The sequence below is a fragment of the Poeciliopsis prolifica genome, unplaced genomic scaffold (assembly GCF_027474105.1).
Source record: "Poeciliopsis prolifica strain line A6 unplaced genomic scaffold, Auburn_PproV2 SCAFFOLD112, whole genome shotgun sequence".
NCBI lineage: Eukaryota > Metazoa > Chordata > Actinopteri > Cyprinodontiformes > Poeciliidae > Poeciliopsis > Poeciliopsis prolifica.
Window position 1 is genome coordinate 72,712 of NW_026562487.1, and position 27,567 is coordinate 100,278.

A 27,567-nucleotide genomic window follows, 5' to 3' on the forward strand; every position below is an offset into this window, starting at 1 on the left:
ATGTGGGTGTGTGTCCAAGAGTGGTCCTCTCCTGAGTGTTAAAATGAGAGTTTTATAATGTATCCTGGAAATCCTTTTGAGAATAAATAATTCTGTTTTTCTCTATCTCCTTTAGCTTTTTGCATGCTTATACATACATATGTCGAAACAACAGTTAATCGAACTTCAAAAAACTGACAAAAGCTTAACATCATTGTTTAATGATGTAGTAACTGATGAGCCTGATTCTGTCTCTACTGGTTATTTTCTGAATGATGGGATTTTGATGCGTAAGTGGACTCCGTTGAATGTTTCCCTTGTTGAAGAATGAAGTATGGTGAAACAGCTTGTTGTCCCCACTCCATATCGGGAAGAGATACTGCGCTTAGCGCATGATAATCCACTGACAGGTCATTTAGGCATAAGGAAAACTTATGATCGCATTTTGCGACATTTTTTTTGGCCAGGGTTAAAAAGTGATGTTGTGCGCTATTGCAATTCCTGTCATTTTTGTCAGCTTTCTGGAAAACCTAACCAGATAATTCCTGCCGCTCCGTTGTATCCCATTCCAGCCATTTTTGAACCTTTTGAACGTGTCCTGGTTGATTATGTGGGTCCGTTGCCGCGAAACTAAAGCGGGGAATAAGTTCTTGGTCACAGTGATCTGTACCTCCACTCGTTTTCCAGAAGTTTTTCCTGTGCGAAAAATATCTACGCCAGTTGTAGTGAAGGCTTTAACGAAGTTTTTTTCGCTGTTTGGTTTGCCTCGGGTGGTGCAGACTGACCAGGGTTCTAATTTTATGTCTAAAGTATTTGCACAGGTTTTAAAACAACTTGACATTAAGCACTGTTATTCCAGCGCTTATCACCCGGAAAGCCAGGGCGCACTCGAGCGTTTCCATCAGACGCTGAAAACAATGCTTCGCACCTACTGTTTGGAGTTTGAAAAGGACTGGGATGAAGGTGTACACTTACAACTTTTCGCTATACGGGAGGTGGTTCAGGAATCATTGGGGTTTAGTCCGTCCGACTTGGTTTTGCTCACACAGTTCATGGTCCTTTAAAGCTATTGAAGGAGAACTGGTTGTGTGAGAAAAGTGACCAAAATTTATTGGACTATGTTAGTAACTTTCGACTGAAGCTGAACCGTGCGTGCGAGATAGCCAAAGAAAACCTTCAAGCTGCACAGGCTAAAATGAAGTCTTTATTTGACAGAAAAGCGACCATGAGAGTTTTGAGCCTGGTGACAAAGTTTTGGTATTACTTCCGGTTCCTGGTTCTAGCTTACACGCGCGTTACAGTGGCCCTTATGTGATTAAGAGGAAAGTCGGAGATAGAGATTATGTGGTCTCTACTCCGGATAGAAGGCGTGCGTCACGTCTATGTCATGTTAATATGCTAAAACCGTACATCGAGCGTGCGCCCCCTCTGCCTAAAGTGGTTAGTTGTGTGTCCAGTGACCAAACGAACTCATGCGTCGGAGCAGGTGCGGAGGCATGGAAGGAGCTGTCCAGTGCTGAACCTGAAGAGGACGTATTTTTCCCTGATGCCTCTAAAGGTCAGTTTCCAAATTCGGAGGTGTTGAAAAACTTACCTCTCTTGTTGTCTCACCTTGATTTCTCCAAGCAGGCTGATGTCATTAATTTGATGAAGTCTTATAGGTCATTGTTTGCAGATATTCCCACTCAGACTCGTGTTCTCAGCCATGACATTGATGTTGGTGATTTCAAGCCAATTAAACAACATCCTTACAGAGTGAACCCGGACAAGAGAGGCCGTTTGAAAGCGCAGGTGGAGTACATGGTGAAACATGGACTGGCTGTTGTCAGCAGTAGTGCGTGGAGTTCGCCGTGCCTCCTCACTATTAAAGCCAATGGAGAAGACCGTTTTTGTACGGACTTCAGGAAGGTAAATGGGGTGACTCAGCCGGATTGTTATCCACTGCCACGTATGGAAGATTGTGTGGATCATGTGGGGGCTGCCCGCTTTGTGACCAAGGTGGATTTGCTGAAGGGATACTGGCAAGTACCCTTAACTGCGCGAGCCCAGGAAATTTCCGCTTTTGTCACACCCGATGATTTCCTTCAATATACTGTGATGGCTTTTGGGATGCGTAATGCCCCAGCGACGTTTCAACAGTTAATGAATGTGGTTTTGTCCTGTTTATCATTTTGTGAGGCTTATTTGGATGATTTGGTGATTTGTTCTTCTACATGGGCTGAGCACATTGAACATGTAAAATCTGTTTTTGCGCGTCTGTGTGAGGCTAATTTGACCGTTAACCTCTCCAAATGCCAATTTGGCCAGAGGTTAAATTGGCATTTAATTCCATATTGGAATCCTGGAAATGAACGTTTTGAAAGGAGTAACACTTTATTTGACACAGTGTCAAATAAATCTGGTTTTTACTTTCCAGTCAAACTCTTTGCACGTTTGATTTCCAATTCTTTTAATGCACTTCTACTATCAGTCCACTAGATGGAGACATGGAGGCTAAAGTAGAGGCTATTCTGTCTGTGCCAGCACCCACCAGTCGTACCGAGTTGCGACGGTATTTGGCTATGGTTGGTTACTATCGGGGGTTCTGTAAGAACTTTTCCTCCGTTGCTGCCCCTTTAACAGACCTACTTAGTCCTAAAGTAGCGTTTATTTGGTCTGATCGGTGTCAATCTGCTTTTGAGCAAACTAAACATCTACTTGTTAAGGCACCGGTGTTGTCTGCGCCTCGCTTTGACGTGCCGTTTAAGTTGGCCGTGGACGCATGTGATTCGGGCGTCAGAGCTGTCCTTTTACAGGATGGTTCTGATGGGCTGGAATATCCGGTTTCTTATTTTTCTAAGAAATTGAACAAATATCAGAAATGGTACTCCACCATTGAAAAGGAGACACTGGCGCTGGTCTTGGCTTTAGAGCACTTTGAGGTGTATGTAGGCGGTTCCGGTGGACCTGTGGTGGTTTTCAAAGACCATAACCCGTTAGTCTTCTTGGACTGCATGCGTAATAAAAATCGCCGTTTGATGGGCTGGTCTTTACGTCTTCAGTCTTTTAATATTTTGATCCAACATGTTCGTGGTAAAGACAACGTAGTGGCCGATGCACTCTCACGTCTCTAGACTTATATTTTTTTCTCTGAATCTCACGTCAAAGATTCAGAGTCTTTGGGTGGGGGTGTTATGTTCTTTGGGCACTCTCTAATTCTTTTTATTTTCTTAAATAATCTTGTATTGATTTAAGTTGAGTGGTTTTGTGTTTAATATATTTTTATATTAAACTAGCTTCACCTGCAGAGGAAACACATCATTCATCTGCACATCAACTCTGATCATCCTTTACATCATTAGTGCTGGAAAAAGATCAGCTGCTCCTCCTCTGATTGGCTCTTCTTCTCTGCTTCATATCAGTGTCAGGTGAATGCAGTCAGACAGCAGAGAGGCAGAGGAAGCTGCCATCAGCACTTCTACTATCAGTCCACTAGATGGAGACATGGAGCAACATTTACATTCACTGATTCAACCTGAACAACAGGAAGTATTTTAATTAGTTAATTATTAATCTCTACAAGTGGATTATTTTCTGCATAAAACTATTATAATCACTTGAACACATTTCAACAATAATATTTAGTAAAAATAATACATAATATTCATTTATTTTGAAAGGATGCAAAGAAACTTTTGTTCCTGACTTTAACAGTTTGACTCATGGAGGTAAAAACATGAAGCAGAAAAGAAAACATAGAAACACCAGCTGCTCATCATGTTGTTTGATTCTTGTTCATTAGTAATCAAATAGTGTAAATTAACCTTCAAACAGAAGAGAGATCAAACTGAGTGGAAGTCAGAAGTGATGCTTCTTCTCCAAACATCAGAAACATATAAAAAGGTTCCAGTAGACAAAGTTCAAGTAGGAAACCAAGCAAACTTACAGTTTCTTCATACGGTTCAAAAAGTTGAAGAGTGTCTGAACAACAAACTGAGACCTAATAGAGCCACGGTAGACTCAGACTAATGCACACCTGTACAGAGACAACAGATCTGGACTTTTACCTTACCTGAACAACTCAAAGTTCAAATTCAATGTGTGAAAAGTGTTGCATAAGTGATTATTTGACGGCACACCTGGTTTGTAGTGTCTTGTCTGAACAAATATCAGAAATGGTACTCCACCATTGAAAAGGAGACACTGGCGCTGGTCTTGGCTTTAGAGCACTTTGAGGTGTATGTAGGCGGTTCCGGTGGACCTGTGGTGGTTTTCAAAGACCATAACCCGTTAGTCTTCTTGGACTGCATGCGTAATAAAAATCGCCGTTTGATGGGCTGTCTTTACGTCTTCAGTCTTTTAATATTTTGATCCAACATGTTCGTGGTAAAGACAACGTAGTGGCCGATGCACTCTCACGTCTCTAGACTTATATTTTTTTTCTCTGAATCTCACGTCAAAGATTCAGAGTCTTTGGGTGGGGGTGTTATGTTCTTTGGGCACTCTCTAATTCTTTTATTTTCTTAAATAATCTTGTATTGATTTAAGTTGAGTGGTTTTGTGTTTAATATATTTTTAGTGTAGTGATTAATTGGTGGGCGAGGACGGCCTATATATAGGCTGGGTTGTAATGGTTGGCCGCCCAGCCGCTCTCTCTCGCTCGCTCATCCACCTCCATCTCCTCCTCCAAGAGGGATGCGCTCGGAGGAGGCTCCTCCAACTTTGTCGGCCTTTGGACCCATGTGACGCCTCCTGCCTGCCATGGGGATTTTTTGGGTTGTTTTTTGGTTTGTTTTGGCCTGGTGTGTCTGGTTGTCCTGTTTTCGGTCATTTGTGTTAATAGCTTATATTATTTTTCCCTATTTTCTTTAGTCTGGTACTAGCAGGGGCTTCGACGGCCCTGTATAGGGTTGGCCCCCTGCTGTACCTTTTTGTTTCTTTGGACCGGCTCACCAGGTCCACCTTTCTGTTGAACTTTTTTCTCTTACTTTTTTTGTTACGTTTTGGGACACGGGAAGAGGGGTTCTTTCCTTCCTTTACAGAAGAAAAAACAAGTAGAAAAGGACAAGGAAGTTTAAAAGAAAAGAAAAAAAATGAATAAAGGAATATTTTTCTTGGAATCCTTTTGTCTACGTGTCCTTTTAAATATGGCATCCTGGCGGACGTAACATATGTGCACACACATAGAGTACACACATGCAAAGCTATTGTTAAAGGAAATGACATATTAGGGAACGCCCTATTTGGGGTTTAACTAAGATAAATAAATACATAAATACATAAGTAAATAAATAAATAGATAAATAAATAAAACTGGGAACATCTGAGTTCATAATGGTTCAGTTTCCACAGTTACAGCAGTTAGAAACATCTCACCTCTCTGACGGTGGAGATCCAGGAGATTTAAAGTTAATGATTGGATCCTTTGACCTGTCGCTCTTAAAGGACACACAGCTGGGTTCTGGTTCTGGTTCTGGTTTGAGTCTCTGATGGATCCTGACAGAAACATGATGATTAAAACTTAATCAGCAAAGAGGAGCAGCAGCAGCTTCATCACCACGTCTGTTCTGGCCTGATATAGTGAACGCTGTGTGAAAAGGGCTGTGGACAGTTAGAGATGGTGACCTCACCTCCGACGTTTGCTCTGGCTCTCATCTTCCCCACACAGAGTGGTTTTAGAGGGAGGGACCCCCTCCTCTCTGTCCTCACACTGATCCATGCTGCTGAATCCACATCAGCTCACACACACTTTCTAGCTTCACCTGCAGAGGAAACACACATCATTCATCTGCACATCAACTCTGATCATCCTTTACATCATTAGTGCTGGAAAAAGATCAGCTGCTCCTCCTCTGATTGGCTCTTCTTCTCTGCTTCATATCAGTGTCAGGTGAATGCAGTCAGACAGCAGAGAGGCAGAGGAAGCTGCCATCAGCACTTCTACTATCAGTCCACTAGATGGAGACATGGAGCAACATTTACATTCACTGATTCAACCTGAACAACAGGAAGTATTTTAATTAGTTAATTATTAATCTCTACAAGTGGATTATTTTCTGCATAAAACTATTATAATCACTTGAACACATTTCAACAATAATATTTAGTAAAAATAATACATAATATTCATTTATTTTGAAAGGATGCAACAAGAAACTTTTGTTCCTGACTTTAACAGTTTGACTCATGGAGGTAAAACATGAAGCAGAAAAGAAAACATAGAAACACCAGCTGCTCATCATGTTGTTTGATTCTTGTTCATTAGTAATCAATAGTGTAAATTAACCTTCAAACAGAAGAGAGATCAAAACTGAGTGGAAGTCAGAAGTGATGCTTCTTCTCCAAACATCAGAAACATATAAAAAGGTTCCAGTAGACAAAGTTCAAGTAGGAAACCAAGCAAACTTACAGTTTCTTCATACGGTTCAAAAAGTTGAAGAGTGTCTGAACAACAAACTGAGACCTAATAGAGCCTCGGTAGACTCAGACTAATGCCACACCTGTACAGAGACAACAGATCTGGACTTTTACCTGAACAACTCAAAGTTCAAATTCAATGTGTGAAAAGTGTTGCATAAGTGATTATTTGACGGCACACCTGGTTTGTAGTGTCTTCTTTCTGAGCAGCAGAAGGTTTGCTGTAAAATCAGAGGCAGGTTGATAAAATCTCCATGATGAAATGAGCCCAGAGAAAAGAAAAGCTGGTTTTCTTATTTTGCAGTATCTGATCAAACAGAAAATAAACATAAAACTAAACTAAACGATAATCCTTAACATCACCACACGACTGCAGCTGAAACCACACATTGTTCTAATCCAGATTATTCCTAAAGCTCCTATATAATCATTGATCATGATGTTAGTGTGGTGAGCAGAGTGAGGACAGTCTCTGGTTAAAACCAGGATCAGCTGAGGAGGTTCTGCTGATCCAGGTTGAAATTTCATTTCAATCATCATCCTGAATTTAAAGTCAGAGTCAGATCAAGAGCAGAGAGGACAAATGCAAACAGAAGCTGGGAGTATGGATCATATTGAATGTTTTGAAACCTGAAAACACACAGAAATCACAAGGAGCCAGAGCAGACCAAAAACAGGAACCAGGAGCAAAAATAAGCAGAATATCAAAAGGCAAGTAACCAGGATATGATGGGATTTAAGAGAAGGGAACAGCAATAAGAGTGAGCAGGAGAAGAGAATAAATATTGTGAGGGTGAATGCTGGAACAAAAGACCTGGGCTGATTAACAGGTTGGAGGAAAGAGAGAGAGAAAATGGCACAGGGGGCAAAGAAGAGAACACACCAGGGAAACTAGAAAAAAAACCAAGATACCACATTGTAACTGGACCTAAGAAACATAAAATAGCAAGAATAACAAGATATTAAAGTAAAAATAGAAACAAGATTAATCTAATTAAAGAAAGGGATGAAGGACTGCAGAATAACCAAACCTCAAATTCAACTCAAACCAACCCAGGTCATAACTGCTGAACAAGGAAACACGATGAATCCAGCTGAAATAGCTCCTGTCCAGCCACTCAAAGACAAACCTCCAAACATTGTAAGTGAGCTGAGCCGGTTTCCTGTCATACAATCGGTCAAACATCCCAAACTTTTTCAGGATGTCCAAACTGCTTTACCAGATCCTGACCCGGCCCAAAGACCAGCTGCCACCACTCATGTGCGCCTAGTACAAAAAAGGTGCAAAAAATCAAAAGATGACACAACTTAACACACTCATAAGATGGAGCAAATATTCACACCCCTTTATTAAATCATGTGATTAAACCACATGTTTTTAGGAATCTGAGCTAATTTTCCCAGTGAATCCAGACCTGATTATTATCTGACCTGCAGATACAATAAATTATTTTAATAGAACCTCTGATGGATGATGGTTTATTTTTGGTCTGAGAATAAAATGTTTTTGTAAGGATCATGTAATCACATCCTGGAAAGTCCTTCAGAGTTATCTTTGCTCTAAAGTTATGAAAACCCGAAACCTCTCCCTTTTTAACAGAGATCAATAACCAACACTCTGATCTTTGCTTAATCTGCCAGTTTGACAAATATAAATGAACATCGCTTCAAAATGTGTGTATTTTATTACTTCTGAGTGGGAAAGTGTTTCTGAAATGGAGCAGGAAATACATTTCATAACAGCTGATTTGCATGTGATCAAGACAAGAAGGCAGCGGTCAACACACACACACCCAGTGGTGTGTTCACACACACTCTGCAGAACTTTGTGTTCATCAGGAGGTCGATTGTTTCAGGTTTGAGCTAAAACAGAAGCAGCAGCACTTCCTCTACAGGAGAAAACACACGAGGTCATGAGGTCAAGCTTTGTGACAGTAAATAAAACACATGAATAATCTCTTGGTTTGCTAAATTATAATAAAACATGATATTTATGTTATGAACAATGAAATAATTTTAGCTTGGATTGGCTCTGAACCCATCATAAATCACTGATTCATTATAAAAACTTTGACTAGACTCAGAGTAGACTTATGGAAATATACATGATGAAGTATTTAAATTCAGCATTTCACTGAAAAAGTAATTAAAGTGTAGATACAGGGATAAAGATTAGCATGCTAACCCCTCAGGTTCCCATCAGCCACTTGGGTTTCAGGATGACCAACATTTTTAAACTGCTAATTTTGAGCCTTTTAAACCAGATATGGACATTAAATGTTCCCTGTTAGAGATTCAGGTTTTAACTTATGGATCTTTGTCAGTAAATTTGATTTAATTATTGGGGAAAAATAAAAAAATAGTCAAGGAATAAACTAAAAATTAGGTTTTTGGAGGTGAAATGATTAATTGTTGAATAAAATGGAAAATTAATCATGTAGGATTAATGAGATTATTTTATTGTGAAATTTTAAACACATTACATTTGTACTTTCACTTTGTGTAAAGAGTATTAAGTACTAATTGAATTCATATAAAACATGCAGTTTTTCATGTTATTGAACGTAGGCAGCCTTCAAAATGAGCGGTCCTTATTTTTCTGTGATGCTTCCAGTCTCTGCGTTGTCCTGTTTCCCCTTGATTGTTCCAGGTGTTCTCGTTTCTGTGATTACCATCTGTGTATTTAATCCCACGGTTGTCCTTTGTTCCTCATCGGGTCCTCATCGTTCTTCACGTCATTTTGTCAAGCCTGTTCTTCTGTCCACCAGGATGAACAGTTGCTAACGGCGTTGAGCCCTGGCTTCAGCTCAGCCATGCTGCCTGTTTTTGTGTTTCCACTTGGACTATTTTTACTATTAAAACCATCATTTAACTGTATCCTGGATTTTCTGCCTGCTGCTTCACCACCAGTATACCAGCATCTCTTGATAGAGTGAAGCTATGACAAGAAAACAAACTGAAAAACATGTGAATCCTGGAATAATCCTGGAATAATCCTGGAATAATCCTGGAATAAACCCAGCTTCCATCTTTAAAGGACTAAGAAGAAAAAGTTTCCAAGGACTCAATCAGAATCGTTTCAACAAGAAATAGATTGTAGAGACTGAACTATCTGTTCAACAGTGAGAGAGTTTCTCTGACAGGAGGAAAAACTTTAGACTCTTTAGACTCAAATCAGCTCAGAAACACTGAAGAGGAACCAGAACTGGACCATAAGAACCCAAATCCAGGAATCAGAGGTTCAGTGAATGTGGTGTTGAAGGTGTGGAGGAGGATCAGTGAGTCAGAGGAGACTCTGTAGAAGGACAGAATGCCAGCAGGACAGTCCACATACACTGCTACTCTGTTAGAGACAGAGGAGGAGGAGAGACGAGTTTCTATGTTATTGTGCCAGACAGAGTAACCATAACGATCAGAGCATCTCAGACTCCAGGAATGATCATTATATCCAAACCAACAGTCTTCAGTGATTCCTTTCCTCCTGATTCTTCTGTAACTCACTGATATAAAACATCTCCTCTCCACTCAACCTCCCAGTAACAGCGACCAGTCAGACCAGTTCTACACAGCAGCTGAGGAAGATCAAATCTGTCTGGATGATCAGGATATGACTGAAACTCCTCCACATATGTCACCTTCCTGTTGTCTTTAGACAGTTTGAGGTTTCTGTCCACTGTGTTTGTGTCGATGGTGAGTTGACAGGAATCTGATGGAGAACAAACACAATCCAGCTGCAGTTATTGATCATTTATTGACACTTTGACTCCTGAATGAGTGATGTGACAGTTTGAAGATGGTTGAATGTGAGCTGCTTTGTTGTCATGAATCAGATGGAAAACACACTTACATTTCCTCAGACCTGGAGTCAAGAATCGGCCTCCAGCAGGCTCCACCCTGAAAGGAGGAGGGGGGTCAGACCATCAGTCTCTTTCAGCAGCAAACATGGACATTACATGTCTCTCAGACACACATTGTCCTCGAGAGGGTCTTGACTGCAGCTGCAGAAAGGGGCGGGGACGGACCACTGTCAGTCTCAGACCTTATATGGAATTGGGACTATTGCATTCTGGAAATGAAGGGGGCGCTATTTTCACAATCACTAATACCTTAAAGAAGCGGGGTGAAGAGGTCGATTGGAAGAAGTTTGAGAGGTTTCGCCATTGACGTTCGGAACGCTATTCATAATGGAACAATCACAAAGTCAGCAAAAGGTATTTTCTACCTTATTAAAACTTTTTTCACATAGTACATCAAAGTGCTTTTTCTAGATTAGGTTGAAAATATAATTGACAGCTGCAAACGAGTGAAATTCATAGTTCGTACAGGGGAAGGCAAATTTTAGCATGTAGCATAGCTAATTATTTTCGTGCAGGGCATCATTAGATAAAAATCGAAAAGTAGAATAATGTATACTTGAGAAATGTATTTTATGCCCCAATTTTGTTTTTCGTTATACAGATGCACTTATCAATTTGCAACATTGGGATCGGACAGAAAATTCTTCCTGTACTGTCTGAAGACAAATACCGCTGTCCCCTTTGCTCACACAGTGCGGAGGAGTCTTAAAGGTACAGAACCACATAGCAACAACTGCTATGGTTCAACATAACAGTATGTAAAACTACACTTATGAATGTTTATTTTTACATTCTTATCAGTTTTCTAGTGTTTTTATTTCATTTTTAAAGGTTAATATTTTTTTAAATATGTTTTTGTACACCAATGTTAAATTTCTTGAAGTCTAATATTTTTTATAAACTAACAGCTTTTTTTATAAGCTAACAGCTGCCATCATAAGTGGAACCCAGAGATGATACTGTAATGACGAGCAGCACTACTTCAATGTATTTTTAGTAACTGTGCAGCAAACTACACATTTAAAAGTAACAAAGTATTTTGTGAAATGGCTATTATTAAGTACTGTTTTACTGATTATAATGTGCAATGTAATATTACACATTTTTCAGCAGACATTAATAAAAATGAAGTTATGTGCACTGTTAGGTATTTTAATACAAGACAACAAATTAAGGTTAGAAGAAACCTAACATAAACAACATTTATCAGTGTATCGTGTTTTAATTCTTTTATGGATTAAAATGTGTTCTTCATTCAGTTAAGTTTCTCGTATTATGTTGCATATCAACAACATTAACTCAAGAGTATAACATTTGGAAAAATGGTCCTAATTATTTATTTTTTTTAATCAAAGTTACAGAGTAATTGAGTAAATCTGATTAGTTAATCTTTGGCTGTTCATTTTGTGCAGAACATATATGTGTTATCTGGAAGCCATTAATTGTTAAATCCTACAAAACAGTTACAACAACGTTAAAGAATCTACAGTGATTAATTCAAACATGCTTTTGTTCTTCCAATTATTTGTATATTTCCTGGTGTAATAACCTTTTCTTTTATCTTAGTAGCTATTAGGCTGAGTCTTCGCTCTGTTCTGAGTGAGAATGAATCACATCTTGTTTAAACATATCTGCAATGTATATAAATGTTTTTTTAATTTTATTCATTTCTTTTTTAAGATTCATTCATAATCATGTCATAGCCATTCTTCCAGTATGAGTCTTGCATTGCACATGTTTTTTTTTATTATTATTATTTTTCAGATGCCTTTGATTGCACTGGAAGCTGTTCTCCAGGAGGTGATTCTGGCACAGGGAGGCACATCTTCCCTCACCTTGGCATTGACCTGCAAGTGCTTAGAAGCCATTGTCTGACCCAGTTTTCAGGAAGAAGACTCACTTTGCTTGGCTAGATGGTAAAGACCTTTGACTTTTTTCACCTAAAACATGTGAATTAGATTTCAACTACATAAAATCAGTTTTTCATCAACAGGTGAGATCAGCTGGGTGACATTTTCAGAATCATTCAAGGCAGAAAACAGGATTCCTTTTGCGGTTGTAAGATGTTCTTCCTGCAACCGGCAACATAAAGACTGTGTGGGCTTCACTGGACATGGAAGATGAGGAGAGTTCCCTCGTTACTACTCTGATGGCACATCTGGACACTGCCCTGAATGCCAGTACTGAATGCTAGGACAGTATTAGTTGTTTTCTATAGTCTTTCACACATTTCAGTTGTCACACATTGTGTTTTTTTGTGAAATGTCATTTTAAATCATCTATGCTGAAGCACATTTGCCTTTTGACTTGTTCAGTCATTTGTTTTCATAATGTGTTATTTCAATATTATGTACATTTTTGAATGTTCCTTTTGTTGTAGCTCAGTTGATTTACATTATTTAGTTTGTACAGAAATGGTGTTACATTGTGGCTGCATTTTGTTGGAGAGAGTAGAACCAATAAAGTAGTTGTAAATATATTGTAACAGTGTTGTTTAGCAATTGGATCACCTTGTTTTAAAAATTTGAAATACATGCTAAGTTAATAACTTGCAATATTTTAAATGTGTAAATGCAATGTTTCCTATACTTTTTAAACAATGACTGGAATCATTACAAATGTTTCTTTACAAACCTGACAAACGGCTAAGTTGTTTGTTTTAACAGTCAGAATCAACTGTTGTTTTATAATAAAGCAAGAACATACAGAAACATTGTTTAGTTACAAAGTCATAATACAAAACATAAGACTAAAGGTGAGCTGAGTGAAGGTGGAGACCAGGTGGAGGTGATGGAGGCTCAGGTGAGGAGCAGTTGCACATCAAGCCGGAGTTTGTGAAGGATGGAGGAGATGAGACCGGCGCCGTGATCAGAGATGAAGACGGTTACAATTTACACAGATTTAATTTATGTATCCAGTGAATTTATTCAAAAAGGTTTTCATAGAGGAAAAAAAACAACAGCGAATCATTCTCTCTGGCAGTTACCAGCTCAGTGTCTACTGCCGGGTCTGAAGATCATTTCTTATCAAATGAACTTTCTAAAACCTACTTTCTGTGAGTCTTTCCAGGTTGAAGCTACATTTAAAGTTTTAAATGAATCACTTTGGGTTTTGCAACAATAGCATATTTAAGGTCTTTGGGACTCAGTTTATGAATCAATTGCAATTGGTAGAATTGATTTTGAATTTCTAAACAGAATAGTGGGACACCAATCAGTTTACTGGTTAAGACATTATGGTAAACAATGATAACAGTTGAGCTTGTTAGAAGTTCAAAAGTAATTTAATTTGTTTGTAAATTGTATTCACAATGTGAATAAGAAAAATATTTGCCAAATAAACAGAACAAAAGTGTTCTGTGAATGGATGGACCAAGTTGGCCAAAATTGAGTAAACGTTTTACTGTTAGTCAACAATTTTGACTATCGGCCTCTTTTCAATCTAGTCCTTATTAAATAAGGCAAAGGATATTCTATTTTAGATTTTAACTTATTTATTTTAAGAGTACCATTCACAACATCAAAATCTATTGTTTGAATTTCAGCACCACAAGTATTTCTTTATATCTGTTTTCTGTGACGGACTGGCGATCTGTCCAGGGTCCCTGCAGCAGCTCTCATCACCCACTGCACGGATAACCTGAGAGTAAAATCATTGATGGATTGATAAATGTGTTTTTAATATAGTGTACATTTGTCTCTAAAATGTTAATTTATGTTTTATGACTTTTGTTTGGGAAAGTTAGGGTGTAAGGATAGATAAATACATCTCCATAATGATTCCTTATTATTGCTTATTTTAGATTGTTTGTTACTAATATAATTTTAACATCCAAAACAAAGATTTAATAAAGATTTTAAAATAAAAAGGGACATACCACGTGACGTAACACGTGGTATGTCATTTCCTTACTGTTTAATTTGTAGTTAATATGTAATTAATTTTAAATGTTAAAAGTGTTATTGGGTGTTTTTAAAGGCGTTGTCAAATAAAATGCGTTATTATTATTATAATATTGAAACACGGCTGATACAGGAATGGTGTCACTAGCGCCCCCTTCATTTCCGGAACGCAATAGTCCCATTTCCATATAAGGTCTGAGACTGACAATGGTCCGTCCCCGCCCTTTCCGCATGCTGCAGCCAAGTGTAGTTTTTGTCCTCCACTGAGACAGGAACAGTCCAACATCTGGATTGCAAACTGCAGTGGATGTAGGAAGGACAGTTGGTGCTGCTGCAGCACAACTCATTTCTCCAAACACAGGAAAAGCTCCAACAGAGAGGAGAAAGGAAATCCCTCAGTAACAACCTGAAGAAACTCACTGAAGCCTAAAAGGACATCAGGAAACTAAGGAAACATTTCTGGAAGCTCCACCTGATTTAATAATCAGCATTAAAATACAATCAATCTAAACTCTGATCAACACCTGGATACCTGATCCATCCACACTCCCACACACAGATGAAGGAATGAAACACTAAACAGCCCTGCTGCTGAAAACCTGCTGTGGCCTCACTGTAATATCCAGAAATACAAACATTCAAAGGAGAAGCTGCATCACATTCAACAAAGATTCAACAAGAATCAAACATTTGATCTCTGAGCTCAGACTCACAAACCAGGGAGGCTTCCATCATCACACACCTCTGACAAACACCTCCAACCTTTCAGCACTTCCTCTACCAACCAGCACCACCAGGTGGCGCTGCACACATTTACAATGAGCCAAGAAGAAGAAGCAGCATCCTGAATCCAGCAGCTGCAGTAATGGCTTGTGAAAGTGTCCAAGGAGCATCTAGAACCAGAACCAGCAGATCCAACAGTCCAGAGAGTCTTTGTTTGCATCTTTCCTCTCAGATTTCTAAGCTGCTCTCAGAGGGAAATGACATCATCACTCTACTGATGATGTCATGCTCTGATGTCACTGACCAGGAGCTGCTGGACTTCTACATTTCCAGCATGGAGGACAGAGAAGATCTCAGCTCTGATGAAGAGCTGGCCTGCCTTCACACTGATTGAGGGTCAAAGAAATATTTCCAGATGAAGTCAGACTAAAATGTTGGATTGTCCTGCTGTTGCAATCAGAGGCCAAGAAGAAGCTTCAAGTTCTTCTCCTGTTCAGCTCCACGTTCCTGTCAGAGACTTCAGCTCCTCATGAGGAGAACAACTAAGCCTGGAACAGACTGACACCAACATCCTGACATCTCAACCCTGAACAAAGCTTTGCAGCATCAAGGTGACTCTTAGCGCCATATATGGACAGATTTCCTCTAAAGGGGGCGGAGCCTGGATTGGAGGAACCAGCAGCAACTTCCAGGAACAAACCTTGGGAACCTCTGGAGGAGAACATGGAGATGAGATTCCTGCTTTAATCAGTGGATTCATTGATAGAAAACATAAAATGTCTGAGAGCTGCAGCTCCATTTTCTACAGATCTGCTGGAACATCAGATAGAAATGAAGAATTTCATCATTTCACATCAAATCTGTTCATCCTCCACAGATACAACTGAATTATTGAGCTGAACTGGTTCCAAAGGTCTGGATGGTAAAACATCCATTGTTTTTCTGTCTCATTAGTTTCCAGAAAGAGTTGAAATGTTTCAGCAGCTTTTATCCAGCAGCTCAGTAAAGATCTCTCCTCTTTCCAACCTGATTTAGTCCATGAAGCAGAACATCTCTGCTGCTGCAGCAACAGGAGGAAACTTCTCCAGCTCTCAACTTCTACACTCTGACTGCTTGGAAACAGATCAGGGAGGATCAGCCTTTTCTCCAGGCTGCTCCTCCTGACTCTAGCGCCACCTAGTTGAGGACAAACTACCATACAAATAAAACTGCTAAACTCTGCCTCAAACAGTTTGCTTCATGTTTTTGTGTATTTTTGGTTTCATTAAGTCCTGAAAGTTGTGAATCTTTGTTTCACTTTTTGAGAACTTTTCCACATCCATCTGACCATTTTCTGATCTTTCCTCATTTGGGCTGATTGGTCTAGATCTCCATGAAATATTCTTTTAAAGTCCAAATTGTGTCCCAGCTGTGTCTCTACAATTACATATCATATCTTTTATGATATCATTAATCTGCATATTTTTAACTTATTTTTAAATCAGCCAATCAGCTTCTTGTATTTCCTCAGTAGATCATCAGTGGAAGCCCCGCCCAGCCCATGATGCTCCTGGTTTGTGAAGACAGAGAGACAAACTGAACTCTGATAGGAAACAGTTTCAACTGATTTTCTCTCTCCAACCTCTTGGTTCCACATGGAGCTATATTTGGCCCCCTGCTGCTCTGAATACCATGTTATTGTGGTTCAGTAGATGGGTTGGTTTCCCAGGTTCATTCAGAACCATGTGAAAGATTCTTATAGTTTAAATGCGCTGCTGTTTGAAAAGTTACACAACCAAAATGACCAGAGATAATTTGAGTTCTTAAACTGTAATAAGAGATAAAATGGGGTTCAAAATGTTATCCATTCATTTATAAATGATATGACTGTATACCAGCTTCAAACTAAATGTTTTCAAGCAGACAATGTTTAAGGAATCATCAAATGTTTGTGTTACTTTCCAGTCAACAACATTCTTCGACTTATTGAAGAATAGGTCATATTTTTCAAAACTTTATTCTATAGTTGGGACTCAACCCTGAAGAACTGAACTACAGGCAATAAGGAGGCTGGCAAGAGAAATATTACTACATTAATCCAGTGTCAGTTTTAACAGAAAGAGTCCATTGAAAATCTAGTCTGAATATCAGCATCAAAGCTGGTTTGAGGGAAAACACCAGCTTCAACACAAGCAGAGAGAATCTCAGATTATATCTTTCCATTTTTAACTGGTTGGATTCAGAGATGGAAAACTGAGCAGTGACTGACAAAAACTGTTCCTTTGAGCAACAAGTTAACTATTCAGCTTCAAACTAAATGTTTCCCAGCAGACTGACTAAAGACATTTCTCCCTCTTCCTCCTCTATCAGACCTTCTCTGCTCCTGCAGCAGGTTCCTCCATACCTGAGAGCTTCCAGTCTCCAGTGTGGATCCTTCAGTCCAGCCGACAGCAGCTTCACTCCTGAGTCTCCTGGATGATTGTAGCTCAGGTCCAACTCTTTCAGATGGGAGGGGTTGGAGGTCAGAGCTGAGGCCAGAGAAGCACAGCCTTCCTCTGAGACCAAACAGCCTGATAAGCTGCAGAAACACAATTCATCACATGATGAGAAAATGAGAACATTGAGGTAGAAACCAAGGTCTGAACTGATGGATGGACGGATGGACGGATGGACGGACGGATGGACGGATGGACGGATGGATGGATGGATGGATGGATGGATGGATGGATGGATGGATGGATGGATGGATGGATGGATGGATGGATGGATGGATGGATGGATGGATGGATGGATGGCCCAGAGTTACCTGAGAATTTCCAGTTTGCAGTTTGGACTCTTCAGGCCATCTGACAGATGCTTTACTCCTGAATCATGCAGGTTGTTGTCACTCAGGTCCAGTTCTCTGAGACTGGAGGACTGGGAGCAGAGAACTGAGGACAGAGCTTCACAGCTTCTCTCTGAGAGGTTACAGACACTCAGTCTGAGGAGACAGGGAGGAAAATATACTATTAAATAATTTATTAAAATGTCTTTTTTCCAGTCAACAATGTTCCTCTTTACTGATTTAATGAACTGTTTTATATATAATCATGTTGCCTTTTGTTGTGAACTGGTTCAGTCTATATTTGGGTCTCCAGCCATGAAGGACTGAACTAAAGGCAACAAGGAGGCTAGCAAGAGAAATATTAAATTCCTCTATGAACTAAATGAATCCATGTCAGTTTTAACAGAAAGAGTCCAATGAAGCCTGAGAATCAAGGCTGGGCTGAAGATCAGCATCAGGCTCAGTTTGAGGATCAGCATCAGAGCTGGTTTGAGGGAAAACAGCAGCTTGAATCAAAGCAGAGCAAATCTACAGTTTCATCTTTACATGTTTAACTGTTGGATACAGAGATGGAAAACTGAGCAGTAACTGACAAAAACTATTTGAACAAGAATCAAATTGTTCTATAAAAGGATTGTGTAAAGAAACTGCTCCAATTTAAACTCATGTTTAGAAAAAAACATTGAGAAAACCAATATAGGGGGAAATACCCATCTAACAGTAAGACATCTATTATCATTTGCTTCTATTATTGAAAAAACATTTGCATCATAACTGATAGAATATAATGGACAGAAATCTGGTTTCACTAGGATTGAGAACATTTTACCTGAGAGTTTCCAGGTTGCAGTTTGGACTCTCCAGTCCAGCAGAGAGAAGCTTCACTCCTGAATCCTGCAGGTTGTTGTTACTCAGGTCCAGTTCTCTGAGACTGGAGGACTGGGAGCTGAGAACTGAGGACAGAGCTTCACAGCTTCTCTCTGAGAGGTTACAGTCACTCAGTCTGAGGAGACAGGGAGGAAAATATGTTATTATACAATTCTACAAAAAATTATATTTTTCAAGGTTTTTCTTGGACAGAGAAGGATCTATCTTATTTTACACATGTTTATGATGCCTTTTGTTGCGAAATGGTTCATTTTATAGTTAGTCCTCCATCCTTAAAGTTTAGAACTACAGGAAACAAGAAGTCTGGAAAGAGAATGATAAAATTCCACAATTAACAAAATTAATACAATTTAAATTTTAACATAAAGAGGACGAGTTTTGCTGCTTTAATATGTATCACTATGTCAGCTGCTGAAGGGAGTCTGTGTCTCCTTCACACATCACCCCCAGTGAGAAACTTTGAGGAGACAATGCAACAATATATAAGCTGAAAAATTAACATATATATTTACCTCATCATTAGTATATTTCTATCAAAGATAACTGCATTAACAATGTGTGTCCTTACAGAGCTTTGTTGGAGGCTTTAACCACTGGCAGCAGCCTCAGAAGAACCTCCTCTGAAGCAGAGTATTTCTTCAGGTCAAACACATCAAGATCTTTTCCTGATGACACTAAGATGAAACCCAGAGCTGACCACTGAGCAGGAGACAGTTTATCTGTGGAGAGACTTCCTGAACTCAGAGACTGTTGGATCTCCTCCACTAGAGAACGATCATTCAGTTCATTCAGACAGTGGAACAGATTGATGCTTTTCTCTCCAGACACATTCTCATTGATCTTCTCCTTGATGTACTGAACTGTTTCCTGATTGATCTGTGAGCTACTTCCTGTCTTTGTCAGCAGACCTTGTAGGAGTCTCTGATTGGTCTGCAGTAAAAGTCCCAGGAGGAACCGGAGGAACAAGTCCAGGTGTCCATTTGGACTCTGTAAGGCCTGGTCAACAGCTCTCTGATGGAGAGAAATTATTTTACGTTTAAATAGTGAAGATTTCTTAGATGTTTGTTTTTCTTCCATCAGGTTGACACCAGAGTTGATGAAGGTCAGATGAACATGAAGAGCAGCCAGAAACTCCTGAACACTCAGATGGACGAAGCAGAACACCTTGTCCTGGTACAGACCTCTCTCCTCTTTAAAGATCTGTGTGAACACTCCTGAGTACACTGAGGCTGCTCTGATATCGATGCCACACTCTGTCAGGTCTGATTCATAGAAGATCAGGTTTCCTTTCTGAAGCTGATCAAAAGCCAGTTTTCCCAGAGACTCAATCATCTTCCTGCTCTCTGGACTCCAGTGTGGATCTGTTTCAGCTCCTCCATCATACTTGACCTTCTTCACTTTGTCTGAACCACCAGGAAGTGGATGTACATCTCAGTCAGGGTTCTGGGCAGCTCTCCTCCCTCTCTGGTCTCCAATACATCCTCCAGAACTGTAGCAGTGATCCAGCAGAAGACTGGGATGTGGCACATGATGTGGAGGCTTCGTGATGTCTTCATGTGGGAGATGATCCTGCTGGCCTGTTTCTTATCTCTGAATCTCTTCCGGAAGTACTCCTCCTTCTGAGGGTCATTGAACCCTCTGACCTCTGTCACCATGCCAACACACTGAGGAGGGATCTGATTGGCTGCTGCAGGTCGTGTGGTTATCCAGAGAAGAGCAGAGGGAAGCAGTTTCCCCCTGATGAGGTTTGTCAGCAGAACATCCACTGAGGTGGACTCTGTAGCATCAGTCAGGATCTCCTTGTTGTGGAAGTCCAGTGGAAGTCGACTCTCATCCAAGCCATCAAAGATGAACAGAACCTGGAAGTGTTCAAAGCTGCAGATTTCTTTGGTTTCAGTAAAGAAGTGATGAACAAGTTCCACCAAGCTGAACTTTTTCTCTTTCAGCACATTCAGCTCTCTGAAGGTGAATGGAAATATGAACTGGATGTTCTGGTGGGCTTTGTCTTCAGCCCAGTCCAGAGTGAACTTCTGTGTTAGGACTGTTTTCCCAATGCCAGCCACTCCCTTTGTCATCACTGTTCTGATTGGTTGATCTCTTCCAGGTGGGACTTTAAAGATGTCTTCTTGTCTGACTGTTGTTTCTGGTCTGTGTGGTTTCCTGGATGCTGTTTCAATCTGTCTGACCTCATGTTCATCATTGACCTCTCCAGTCCCTCCCTCTGTGATGTAGAGCTCTGTGTAGATCTGGTTCAGAAGGGTTGGACTTCCTGCTTTAGCAATCCCCTCAAACACAGACTGGAACTTTTTCTTCAGACCAGATTTAAGTTGATGTTGACAAACTGCAGCAAGATGTCCTTAATTAACACAAAAAGTAAAATCAATAATGAAACAAAGATGGAGATGACTGGATTGAATGTTATTCCATCTTTTCAGACATCAATAAATTTATGATTTATCGATCAGGTTAAATCTTTGTAAAATTCCTCTTACTGCACTGCAGACGGTCAGCCAGCTTTTCCTGCTTCATCCTCCTCAGGAAGTTCAGTGTGATCTTCATCACTGCCTCTCTGCTGCTCCTCCTCTGCTCTTCATCATCACCTTCCAACACTTCATCATCTTTCTGACTCTCTGAATGTTTTGGGTAATCTGGACTCAGAACGTTGTGGATTTTCTTCAACTCGTTCTTCACAAAATTAACAATGTTGTCCTCCAGCAGCTGGAACAGAATAATAGATGAAGGAAACATCAGAGTGAAATCATGGAGCCAAACACCAGATGGATGTTGAACAGACTGACAGTCCTCTGGTCTACAAAGTGCAGCATGGAGATGAATGTGAACAGAACCCATAGAAAAATAGATGTATATTTAATGACCATAAATATGGAGTCCAGCTGTGTTTGATGCTGCTGGACAGATGGACCACTTGGAACCTCTGAGCTCTGCTGGTCCACTCTGTGGAGGAACCAGCAACAATTAGGAAGTCAGGAAATATTCATCCAGCAGTTTTCACAGAGGAAATCACCAAGAGTTTCACAGTTTAAATACTGAAAAGCAGAAACACAGAGCATGTTGTGAACACAATACACAACACAAAAGGAGTTAGAAAGAGGAATCATAATTACAGTAACACCAGAATCATTTATTAGATGTAAAAAAGTTGATGTTGCATTTCAAAAACTCCACACTGTCATTAGATCTCATACTGGTAGAGACAATGTCCCAGAGATGGGGAGACATTGGAAGTGAAGGCTCTGTCCACACAGGTCTTCAGGACAGTGTGGGACATCTATCATGTTCTCATGTTTAGATCTGAGGTGATGTGGACATGAAGGACGACTGAGCACTTTTAGGTGTTTTTAATATAAGGTGCTTTATAAATAAAATTGATTGATTGTAATATGTGGGTGTGTGTCCAAGAGTGGTCCTCTCCTGAGTGTTAAAATGAGAGTTTTATAATGTATCCTGGAAATCCTTTTGAGAATAAATAATTCTGTTTTTCTCTATCTCCTTTAGCTTTTTGCATGCTTATACATACATATGTCGAAACAACAGTTAATCGAACTTCAAAAAACTGACAAAAGCTTAACATCATTGTTTAATGATGTAGTAACTGATGAGCCTGATTCTGTCTCTACTGGTTATTTTCTGAATGATGGGATTTTGATGCGTAATGGACTCCGTTGAATGTTTCCCTTGTTGAAGAATGGAGTATAGTGAAACAGCTTGTTGTCCCCACTCCATATCGGGAAGAGATACTGCGCTTAGCGCATGATAATCCACTGACAGGTCATTTAGGCATAAGGAAAACTTATGATCGCATTTTGCAACATTTTTTTGGCCAGAGTTAAAAAGTGATGTTGTGCGCTATTGCAATTCCTGTCATTTTTGTCAGCTTTCTGGAAAACTTAACCAGATAATTCCTGCCGCTCCGTTGTATCCCATTCCAGCCATTTCTGAACCTTTTGAACGTGTCCTGGTTGATTATGTGGGTCCGTTGCCGCGAACTAAAGCGGGGAATAAGTTCTTGGTCACAGTGATGTTTACCTCCACTCATTTTCCAGAAGTTTTTTCTGTGCGAAAAATATCTACGCCAGTTGTAGTGAAGGCTTTAACGAAGTTTTTTTCGCTGTTTGGTTTGCCTCGGGTGGTGCAGACTGACCAGGGTTCTAATTTTATGTCTAAAGTATTTGCACAGGTTTTAAAACAACTTGACATTAAGCACTGTTATTCCAGCGCTTATCACCCGGAAAGCCAGGGCGCACTCGAGCGTTTCCATCAGTCGCTGAAAACAATGCTTCGCACCTACTGTTTGGAGTTTGAAAAGGACTGGGATGAAGGTGTACACTTACAACTTTTCGCTATACGGGAGGTGGTTCAGGAATCATTGGGGTTCAGTCCGTCCGACTTGGTTTTTGCTCACACAGTTCATGGTCCTTTAAAGCTATTGAAGGAGAACTGGTTGTGTGAGAAAAGTGACCAAAATTTATTGGACTATGTTAGTAACTTTCGACTGAAGCTGAACCGTGCGTGCGAGATAGCCAAAGAAAACCTTCAAGCTGCACAGGCTAAAATGAAGTCTTTATTTGACAGAAAAGCGACCATGAGAGTTTTTGAGCCTGGTGACAAAGTTTTGGTATTACTTCCGGTTCCTGGTTCTAGCTTACACGCACGTTACAGTGGCCCTTATGTGATTAAGAGGAAAGTCGGAGATAGAGATTATGTGGTCTCTACTCCGGATCGAAGGCGTGCGTCACGTCTATGTCATGTTAATATGCTAAAACCGTACATCGAGCGTGCGCCCCCTCTGCCTAAAGTGGTTAGTTGTTGTCCAGTGACCAAACGGACTCATGCGTCGGAGCAGGTGCGGACGCATGGGAGGAGCTGTCCAGTGCTGAACTGAAGAGGACAATATTTTTCCCTGATGCCTCTAAAGGTCAGTTTCCAAATTTGGAGGTGTTGAAAAACATACCTCTCTTGTTGTCTCACCTTGATTTCTCCAAGCAGGCTGATGTCATTAATTTGATCAAGTCTTATAGGTCATTGTTTGCAGATATTCCCACTCAGACTCGTGTTCTCAGCCATGACATTGATGTTGGTGATTTCAAGCCAATTAAACAACCTTACAGAGTGAACCCGGACAAGACAGGCCGTTTGAAAGCGCAGGTGGAGTACATGGTGAAACATGGACTGGCTGTTGTCAGCAGTAGTGCGTGGAGTTCGCCGTGCCTCCTCACTATTAAAGCCAATGGAGAAGACCGTTTTTGTACGGACTTCAGGAAGGTAAATGGGGTGACTCAGCCGGATTGTTATCCACTGCCACGTATGGAAGATTGTGTGGATCATGTGGGGGCTGCCCGCTTTGTGACCAAGCTGGATTTGCTGAAGGGATACTGGCAAGTACCCTTAACATTTGTTAATAGCCCAGGAAATTTCCGCTTTTGTCACACCCGATGATTTCCTTCAATATACTGTGATGGCTTTTGGAATGCGTAATGCCCCAGCGACGTTTCAACAGTTAATGAATGTGGTTTTGTCCTGTTTATCATTTTGTGAGGCTTATTTGGATGATTTGATGATTTGTTCTTCTACATGGGCTGAGCACATTGAACATGTAAAATCTGTTTTTTGCGCGTCTGTGTGAGGCTAATTTGACCGTTAACCTCTCCAAATGCCAATTTGGCCATGTGACAGTGACCTATCTTGGAAAAAGGGTGGGGGGAGGTCAAGTGCGCCCCGTTGAGGCTAAAGTAGAGGCTATTTTGTCTGTGCCAGCACCCACCAGTCGTACCGAGTTGCGACGGTATTTGGCTATGGTTGGTTACTATCGGGGGTTCTGCAAAAATTTTTCCTCCGTTGCTGCCCCTTTAACAGACCTACTTAGTCCTAAAGTAGCATTTATTTGGTCTGATCGGTGTCAATCTGCTTTTGAGCAAACTAAACATCTACTTGTTAAGGCACCGGTGTTGTCTGCGCCTCGCTTTGACGTGCCGTTTAAGTTGGCCGTGGACGCATGTGATTCGGGCGTCGGAGCTGTCCTTTTACAGGATGGTTCTGATGGGCTGGAACATCCGGTTTCTTATTTTTCTAAGAAATTGAACAAATATCAGAAATGGTACTCCACCATTGAAAAGGAGACACTGGCGCTGGTCTTGGCTTTAGAGCACTTTGAGGTGTATGTAGGCGGTTCCGGTGGACCTGTGGTGGTTTTCAAAGACCATAACCCGTTAGTCTTCTTGGACCGCATGCGTAATAAAAATCGCCGTTTGATGGGCTGGTCTTTACGTCTTCAGTCTTTTAATATTTTGATCCAACATGTTCGTGGTAAAGACAACGTAGTGGCCGATGCACTCTCACGTCTCTAGACTTATATTTTTTTTCTCTGAATCTCACGTCAAAGATTCAGAGTCTTTGGGTGGGGGTGTTATGTTCTTTGGGCACTCTAATTATTTTTATTTTCTTAAATAATCTTGTATTGATTTAAGTTGAGTGGTTTTGTGTTTAATATATTTTTAGTGTAGTGATTAATTGGTGGGCGAGGACGGCCTATATATAGGCTGGGTTGTAATGGTTGGCCGCCCAGCCGCTCTCTCTCGCTCATCCACCTCCATCTCCTCCTCCAAGAGGGATGCGCTCGGAGGAGGCTCCTCCAACTTTGTCGGCCTTTGGACCCATGTGACGCCTCCTGCCTGCCATGGGGATTTTTTGGGTTGTTTTTTGGTTTGTTTTGGCCTGGTGAGTCCGGTTGTCCTGTTTTCGGTCATTTGTGTTAATAGCTTATATTATTTTTCCCTATTTTCTTTAGTCTGGTACTAGGAGGGGCTTCGACAGCCCTGTATAGGGTTGGCCCCCTGCTGTACCTTTTTGTTTCTTTGGACCGGCTCACCAGGTCCACCTTTCTGTTGAACTTTTTTCTCATACTTTTTTGTTACATTTTGGGACACGGGAAGAGGGGTTCTTTCCTTCCTTTACAGAAGAAAAACAAGTAGAAAAGGACAAGGAAGTTTAAAAGAAAAGAAAAAAAATGAATAAAGGAATATTTTTCTTGGAATCCTTTTGTCTACGTGTCCTTTTAAATATGGCGTCCTGGCGGACGTAACATATGTGCACACACATAGAGTACAGACATGCAAAGCTATTGTTAAAGGAAATGACATATTAGGGAACACCCTATTTGGGGTTTAACTAAGATAAATAAATACATAAATACATAAGTAAATAAATAAATAAATAGATAAATAAATAAATAAAACTGGGAACATCTGAGTTCATAATGGTTCAGTTTCCACAGATACAGCAGTTAGAAATATCTCACCTCTCTGATGGTGGAGATCCAGGAGATTTAAAGTTAATGATCGGCTCCTTTGACCAGTCACTCTTAAAGGACACACAGCTGGGTTCTGGTTCTAGTTCTGGTTCTGGTTTGAGTCTCTGATGGATCCTGACAGAAACATGATGATTAAAACTTAATCAGCAAAGAGGAGCAGCAGCAGCTTCATCACCACGTCTGTTCTGGCCTGATATAGTGAACGCTGTGTGAAAAGGGCTGTGGACAGTTAGAGATGGTGACCTCACCTCTGACCTTTGCTCTGGCTCTCATCTTCCCCACACAGAGTGGTTTTAGAGGGAGGGACTCCCTCCTCTCTGTCCTCACACTGATCCATGCTGTTGAATCCACATCAGCTCACACACACTTTCTAGCTTCACCTGCAGAGGAAACACACATCATTCATCTGCACATCAACTCTGATCATCCTTTACATCATTAGTGCTGGAAAAAGATCAGCTGCTCCTCCTCTGATTGGCTCTTCTTCTCTGCTTCATATCAGTGTCAGGTGAATGCAGTCAGACAGCAGAGAGGCAGAGGAAGCTGCCATCAGCTGCTGCACTTCTACTATCAGTCCACTAGATGGAGACATGGAGCAACATTTACATTCACTGATTCAACCTGAACAACAGGAAGTATTTTAATTAGTTAATGATTAAACTCTACAAGTGGATTATTTTCTGCATAAAACTATTATAATCACTTGAACACATTTCAACAATAATATTTAGTAAAAATATACATAATATTCATTTATTTTGAAAGGATGCAACAAGAAACTTTTGTTCCTGACTAACAGTTTGACTCATGGAGGTAAAAACATGAAGCAGAAAAGAAAATAGAAACACCAGCTGCTCATCATGTTGTTTGATTCTTGTTCATTAGTAATCAAATATTGTTGTAAATTAACCTTCAAACAGAAGAGAGATCAAACTGAGTGGAAGTCAGAAGTGATGCTTCTTCTCCAAACATCAGAAACATATAAAAAGGTTCCAGTAGACAAAGTTCAAGTAGGAAACCAAGCAAACTTACAGTTTCTTCATACGGTTCAAAAAGTTGAAGAATGTCTGAACACCAAACTGAGACCTAATAGAGCCACGGTAGACTCAGACTAATGCCACACCTGTACAGAGACAACAGATCTGGACTTTTACCTGAACAACTCAAAGTTCAAACTCAATGTGTTAAAAATGTTGCATAAGTGATTATTTGACGGCACACCTGGTTTGTAGTGTCTTCTTTCTGAGCAGCAGAAGGTTTGCTGTAAAATCAGAGGCAGGTTGATAAAATCTCCATGATGAAATGAGCCCAGAGAAAAGAAAAGCTGGTTTCCTTATTTTGCAGTATCTGATCAAACAGAAAATAAACATAAAACTAAACTAAACTGTAATCCTTAACATCACCACATGACTGCAGCTGAAACCACACATTGTTCTAATGCAGATTATTCCTAAAGCTCCTATATAATCATTGATCATGATGTTAGTGTGGTGAGCAGAGTGAGGACAGTCTCTGGTTAAAACCAGGATCAGCTGAGGAGGTTCTGCTGATCCAGGTTGAAATTTCATTTCAATCATCATCCTGAATTTAAAGTCAGAGTCAGATCAAGAGCAGAGAGGACAAATGCAAACAGAAGCTGGGAGTATGGATCATATTGAATGTTTTGAAACCTGAAAACACACAGAAATCACA

At 40.3% G+C, this 27,567-nt stretch overlaps 1 long non-coding RNA gene and 1 pseudogene across 1 annotated transcript; both read right to left on the minus strand.

The window, feature by feature from the left end:
• Positions 1 to 5,378: 5,378 nt before the first annotated feature.
• LOC129354595 (uncharacterized) lies at positions 5,379 to 6,437 on the minus strand. The gene is made up of 3 exons (XR_008605167.1): positions 6,368 to 6,437; positions 5,589 to 5,720; positions 5,379 to 5,454 (listed from the first exon to the last, which is right to left on the minus strand). It is a non-coding gene; the product is annotated as an uncharacterized LOC129354595 (long non-coding RNA).
• Positions 6,438 to 9,444: 3,007 nt separating this feature from the next.
• Positions 9,445 to 26,975, minus strand: LOC129354597 (NLR family CARD domain-containing protein 3-like; annotated as a pseudogene).
• Positions 26,976 to 27,567: the final 592 nt, after the last annotated feature.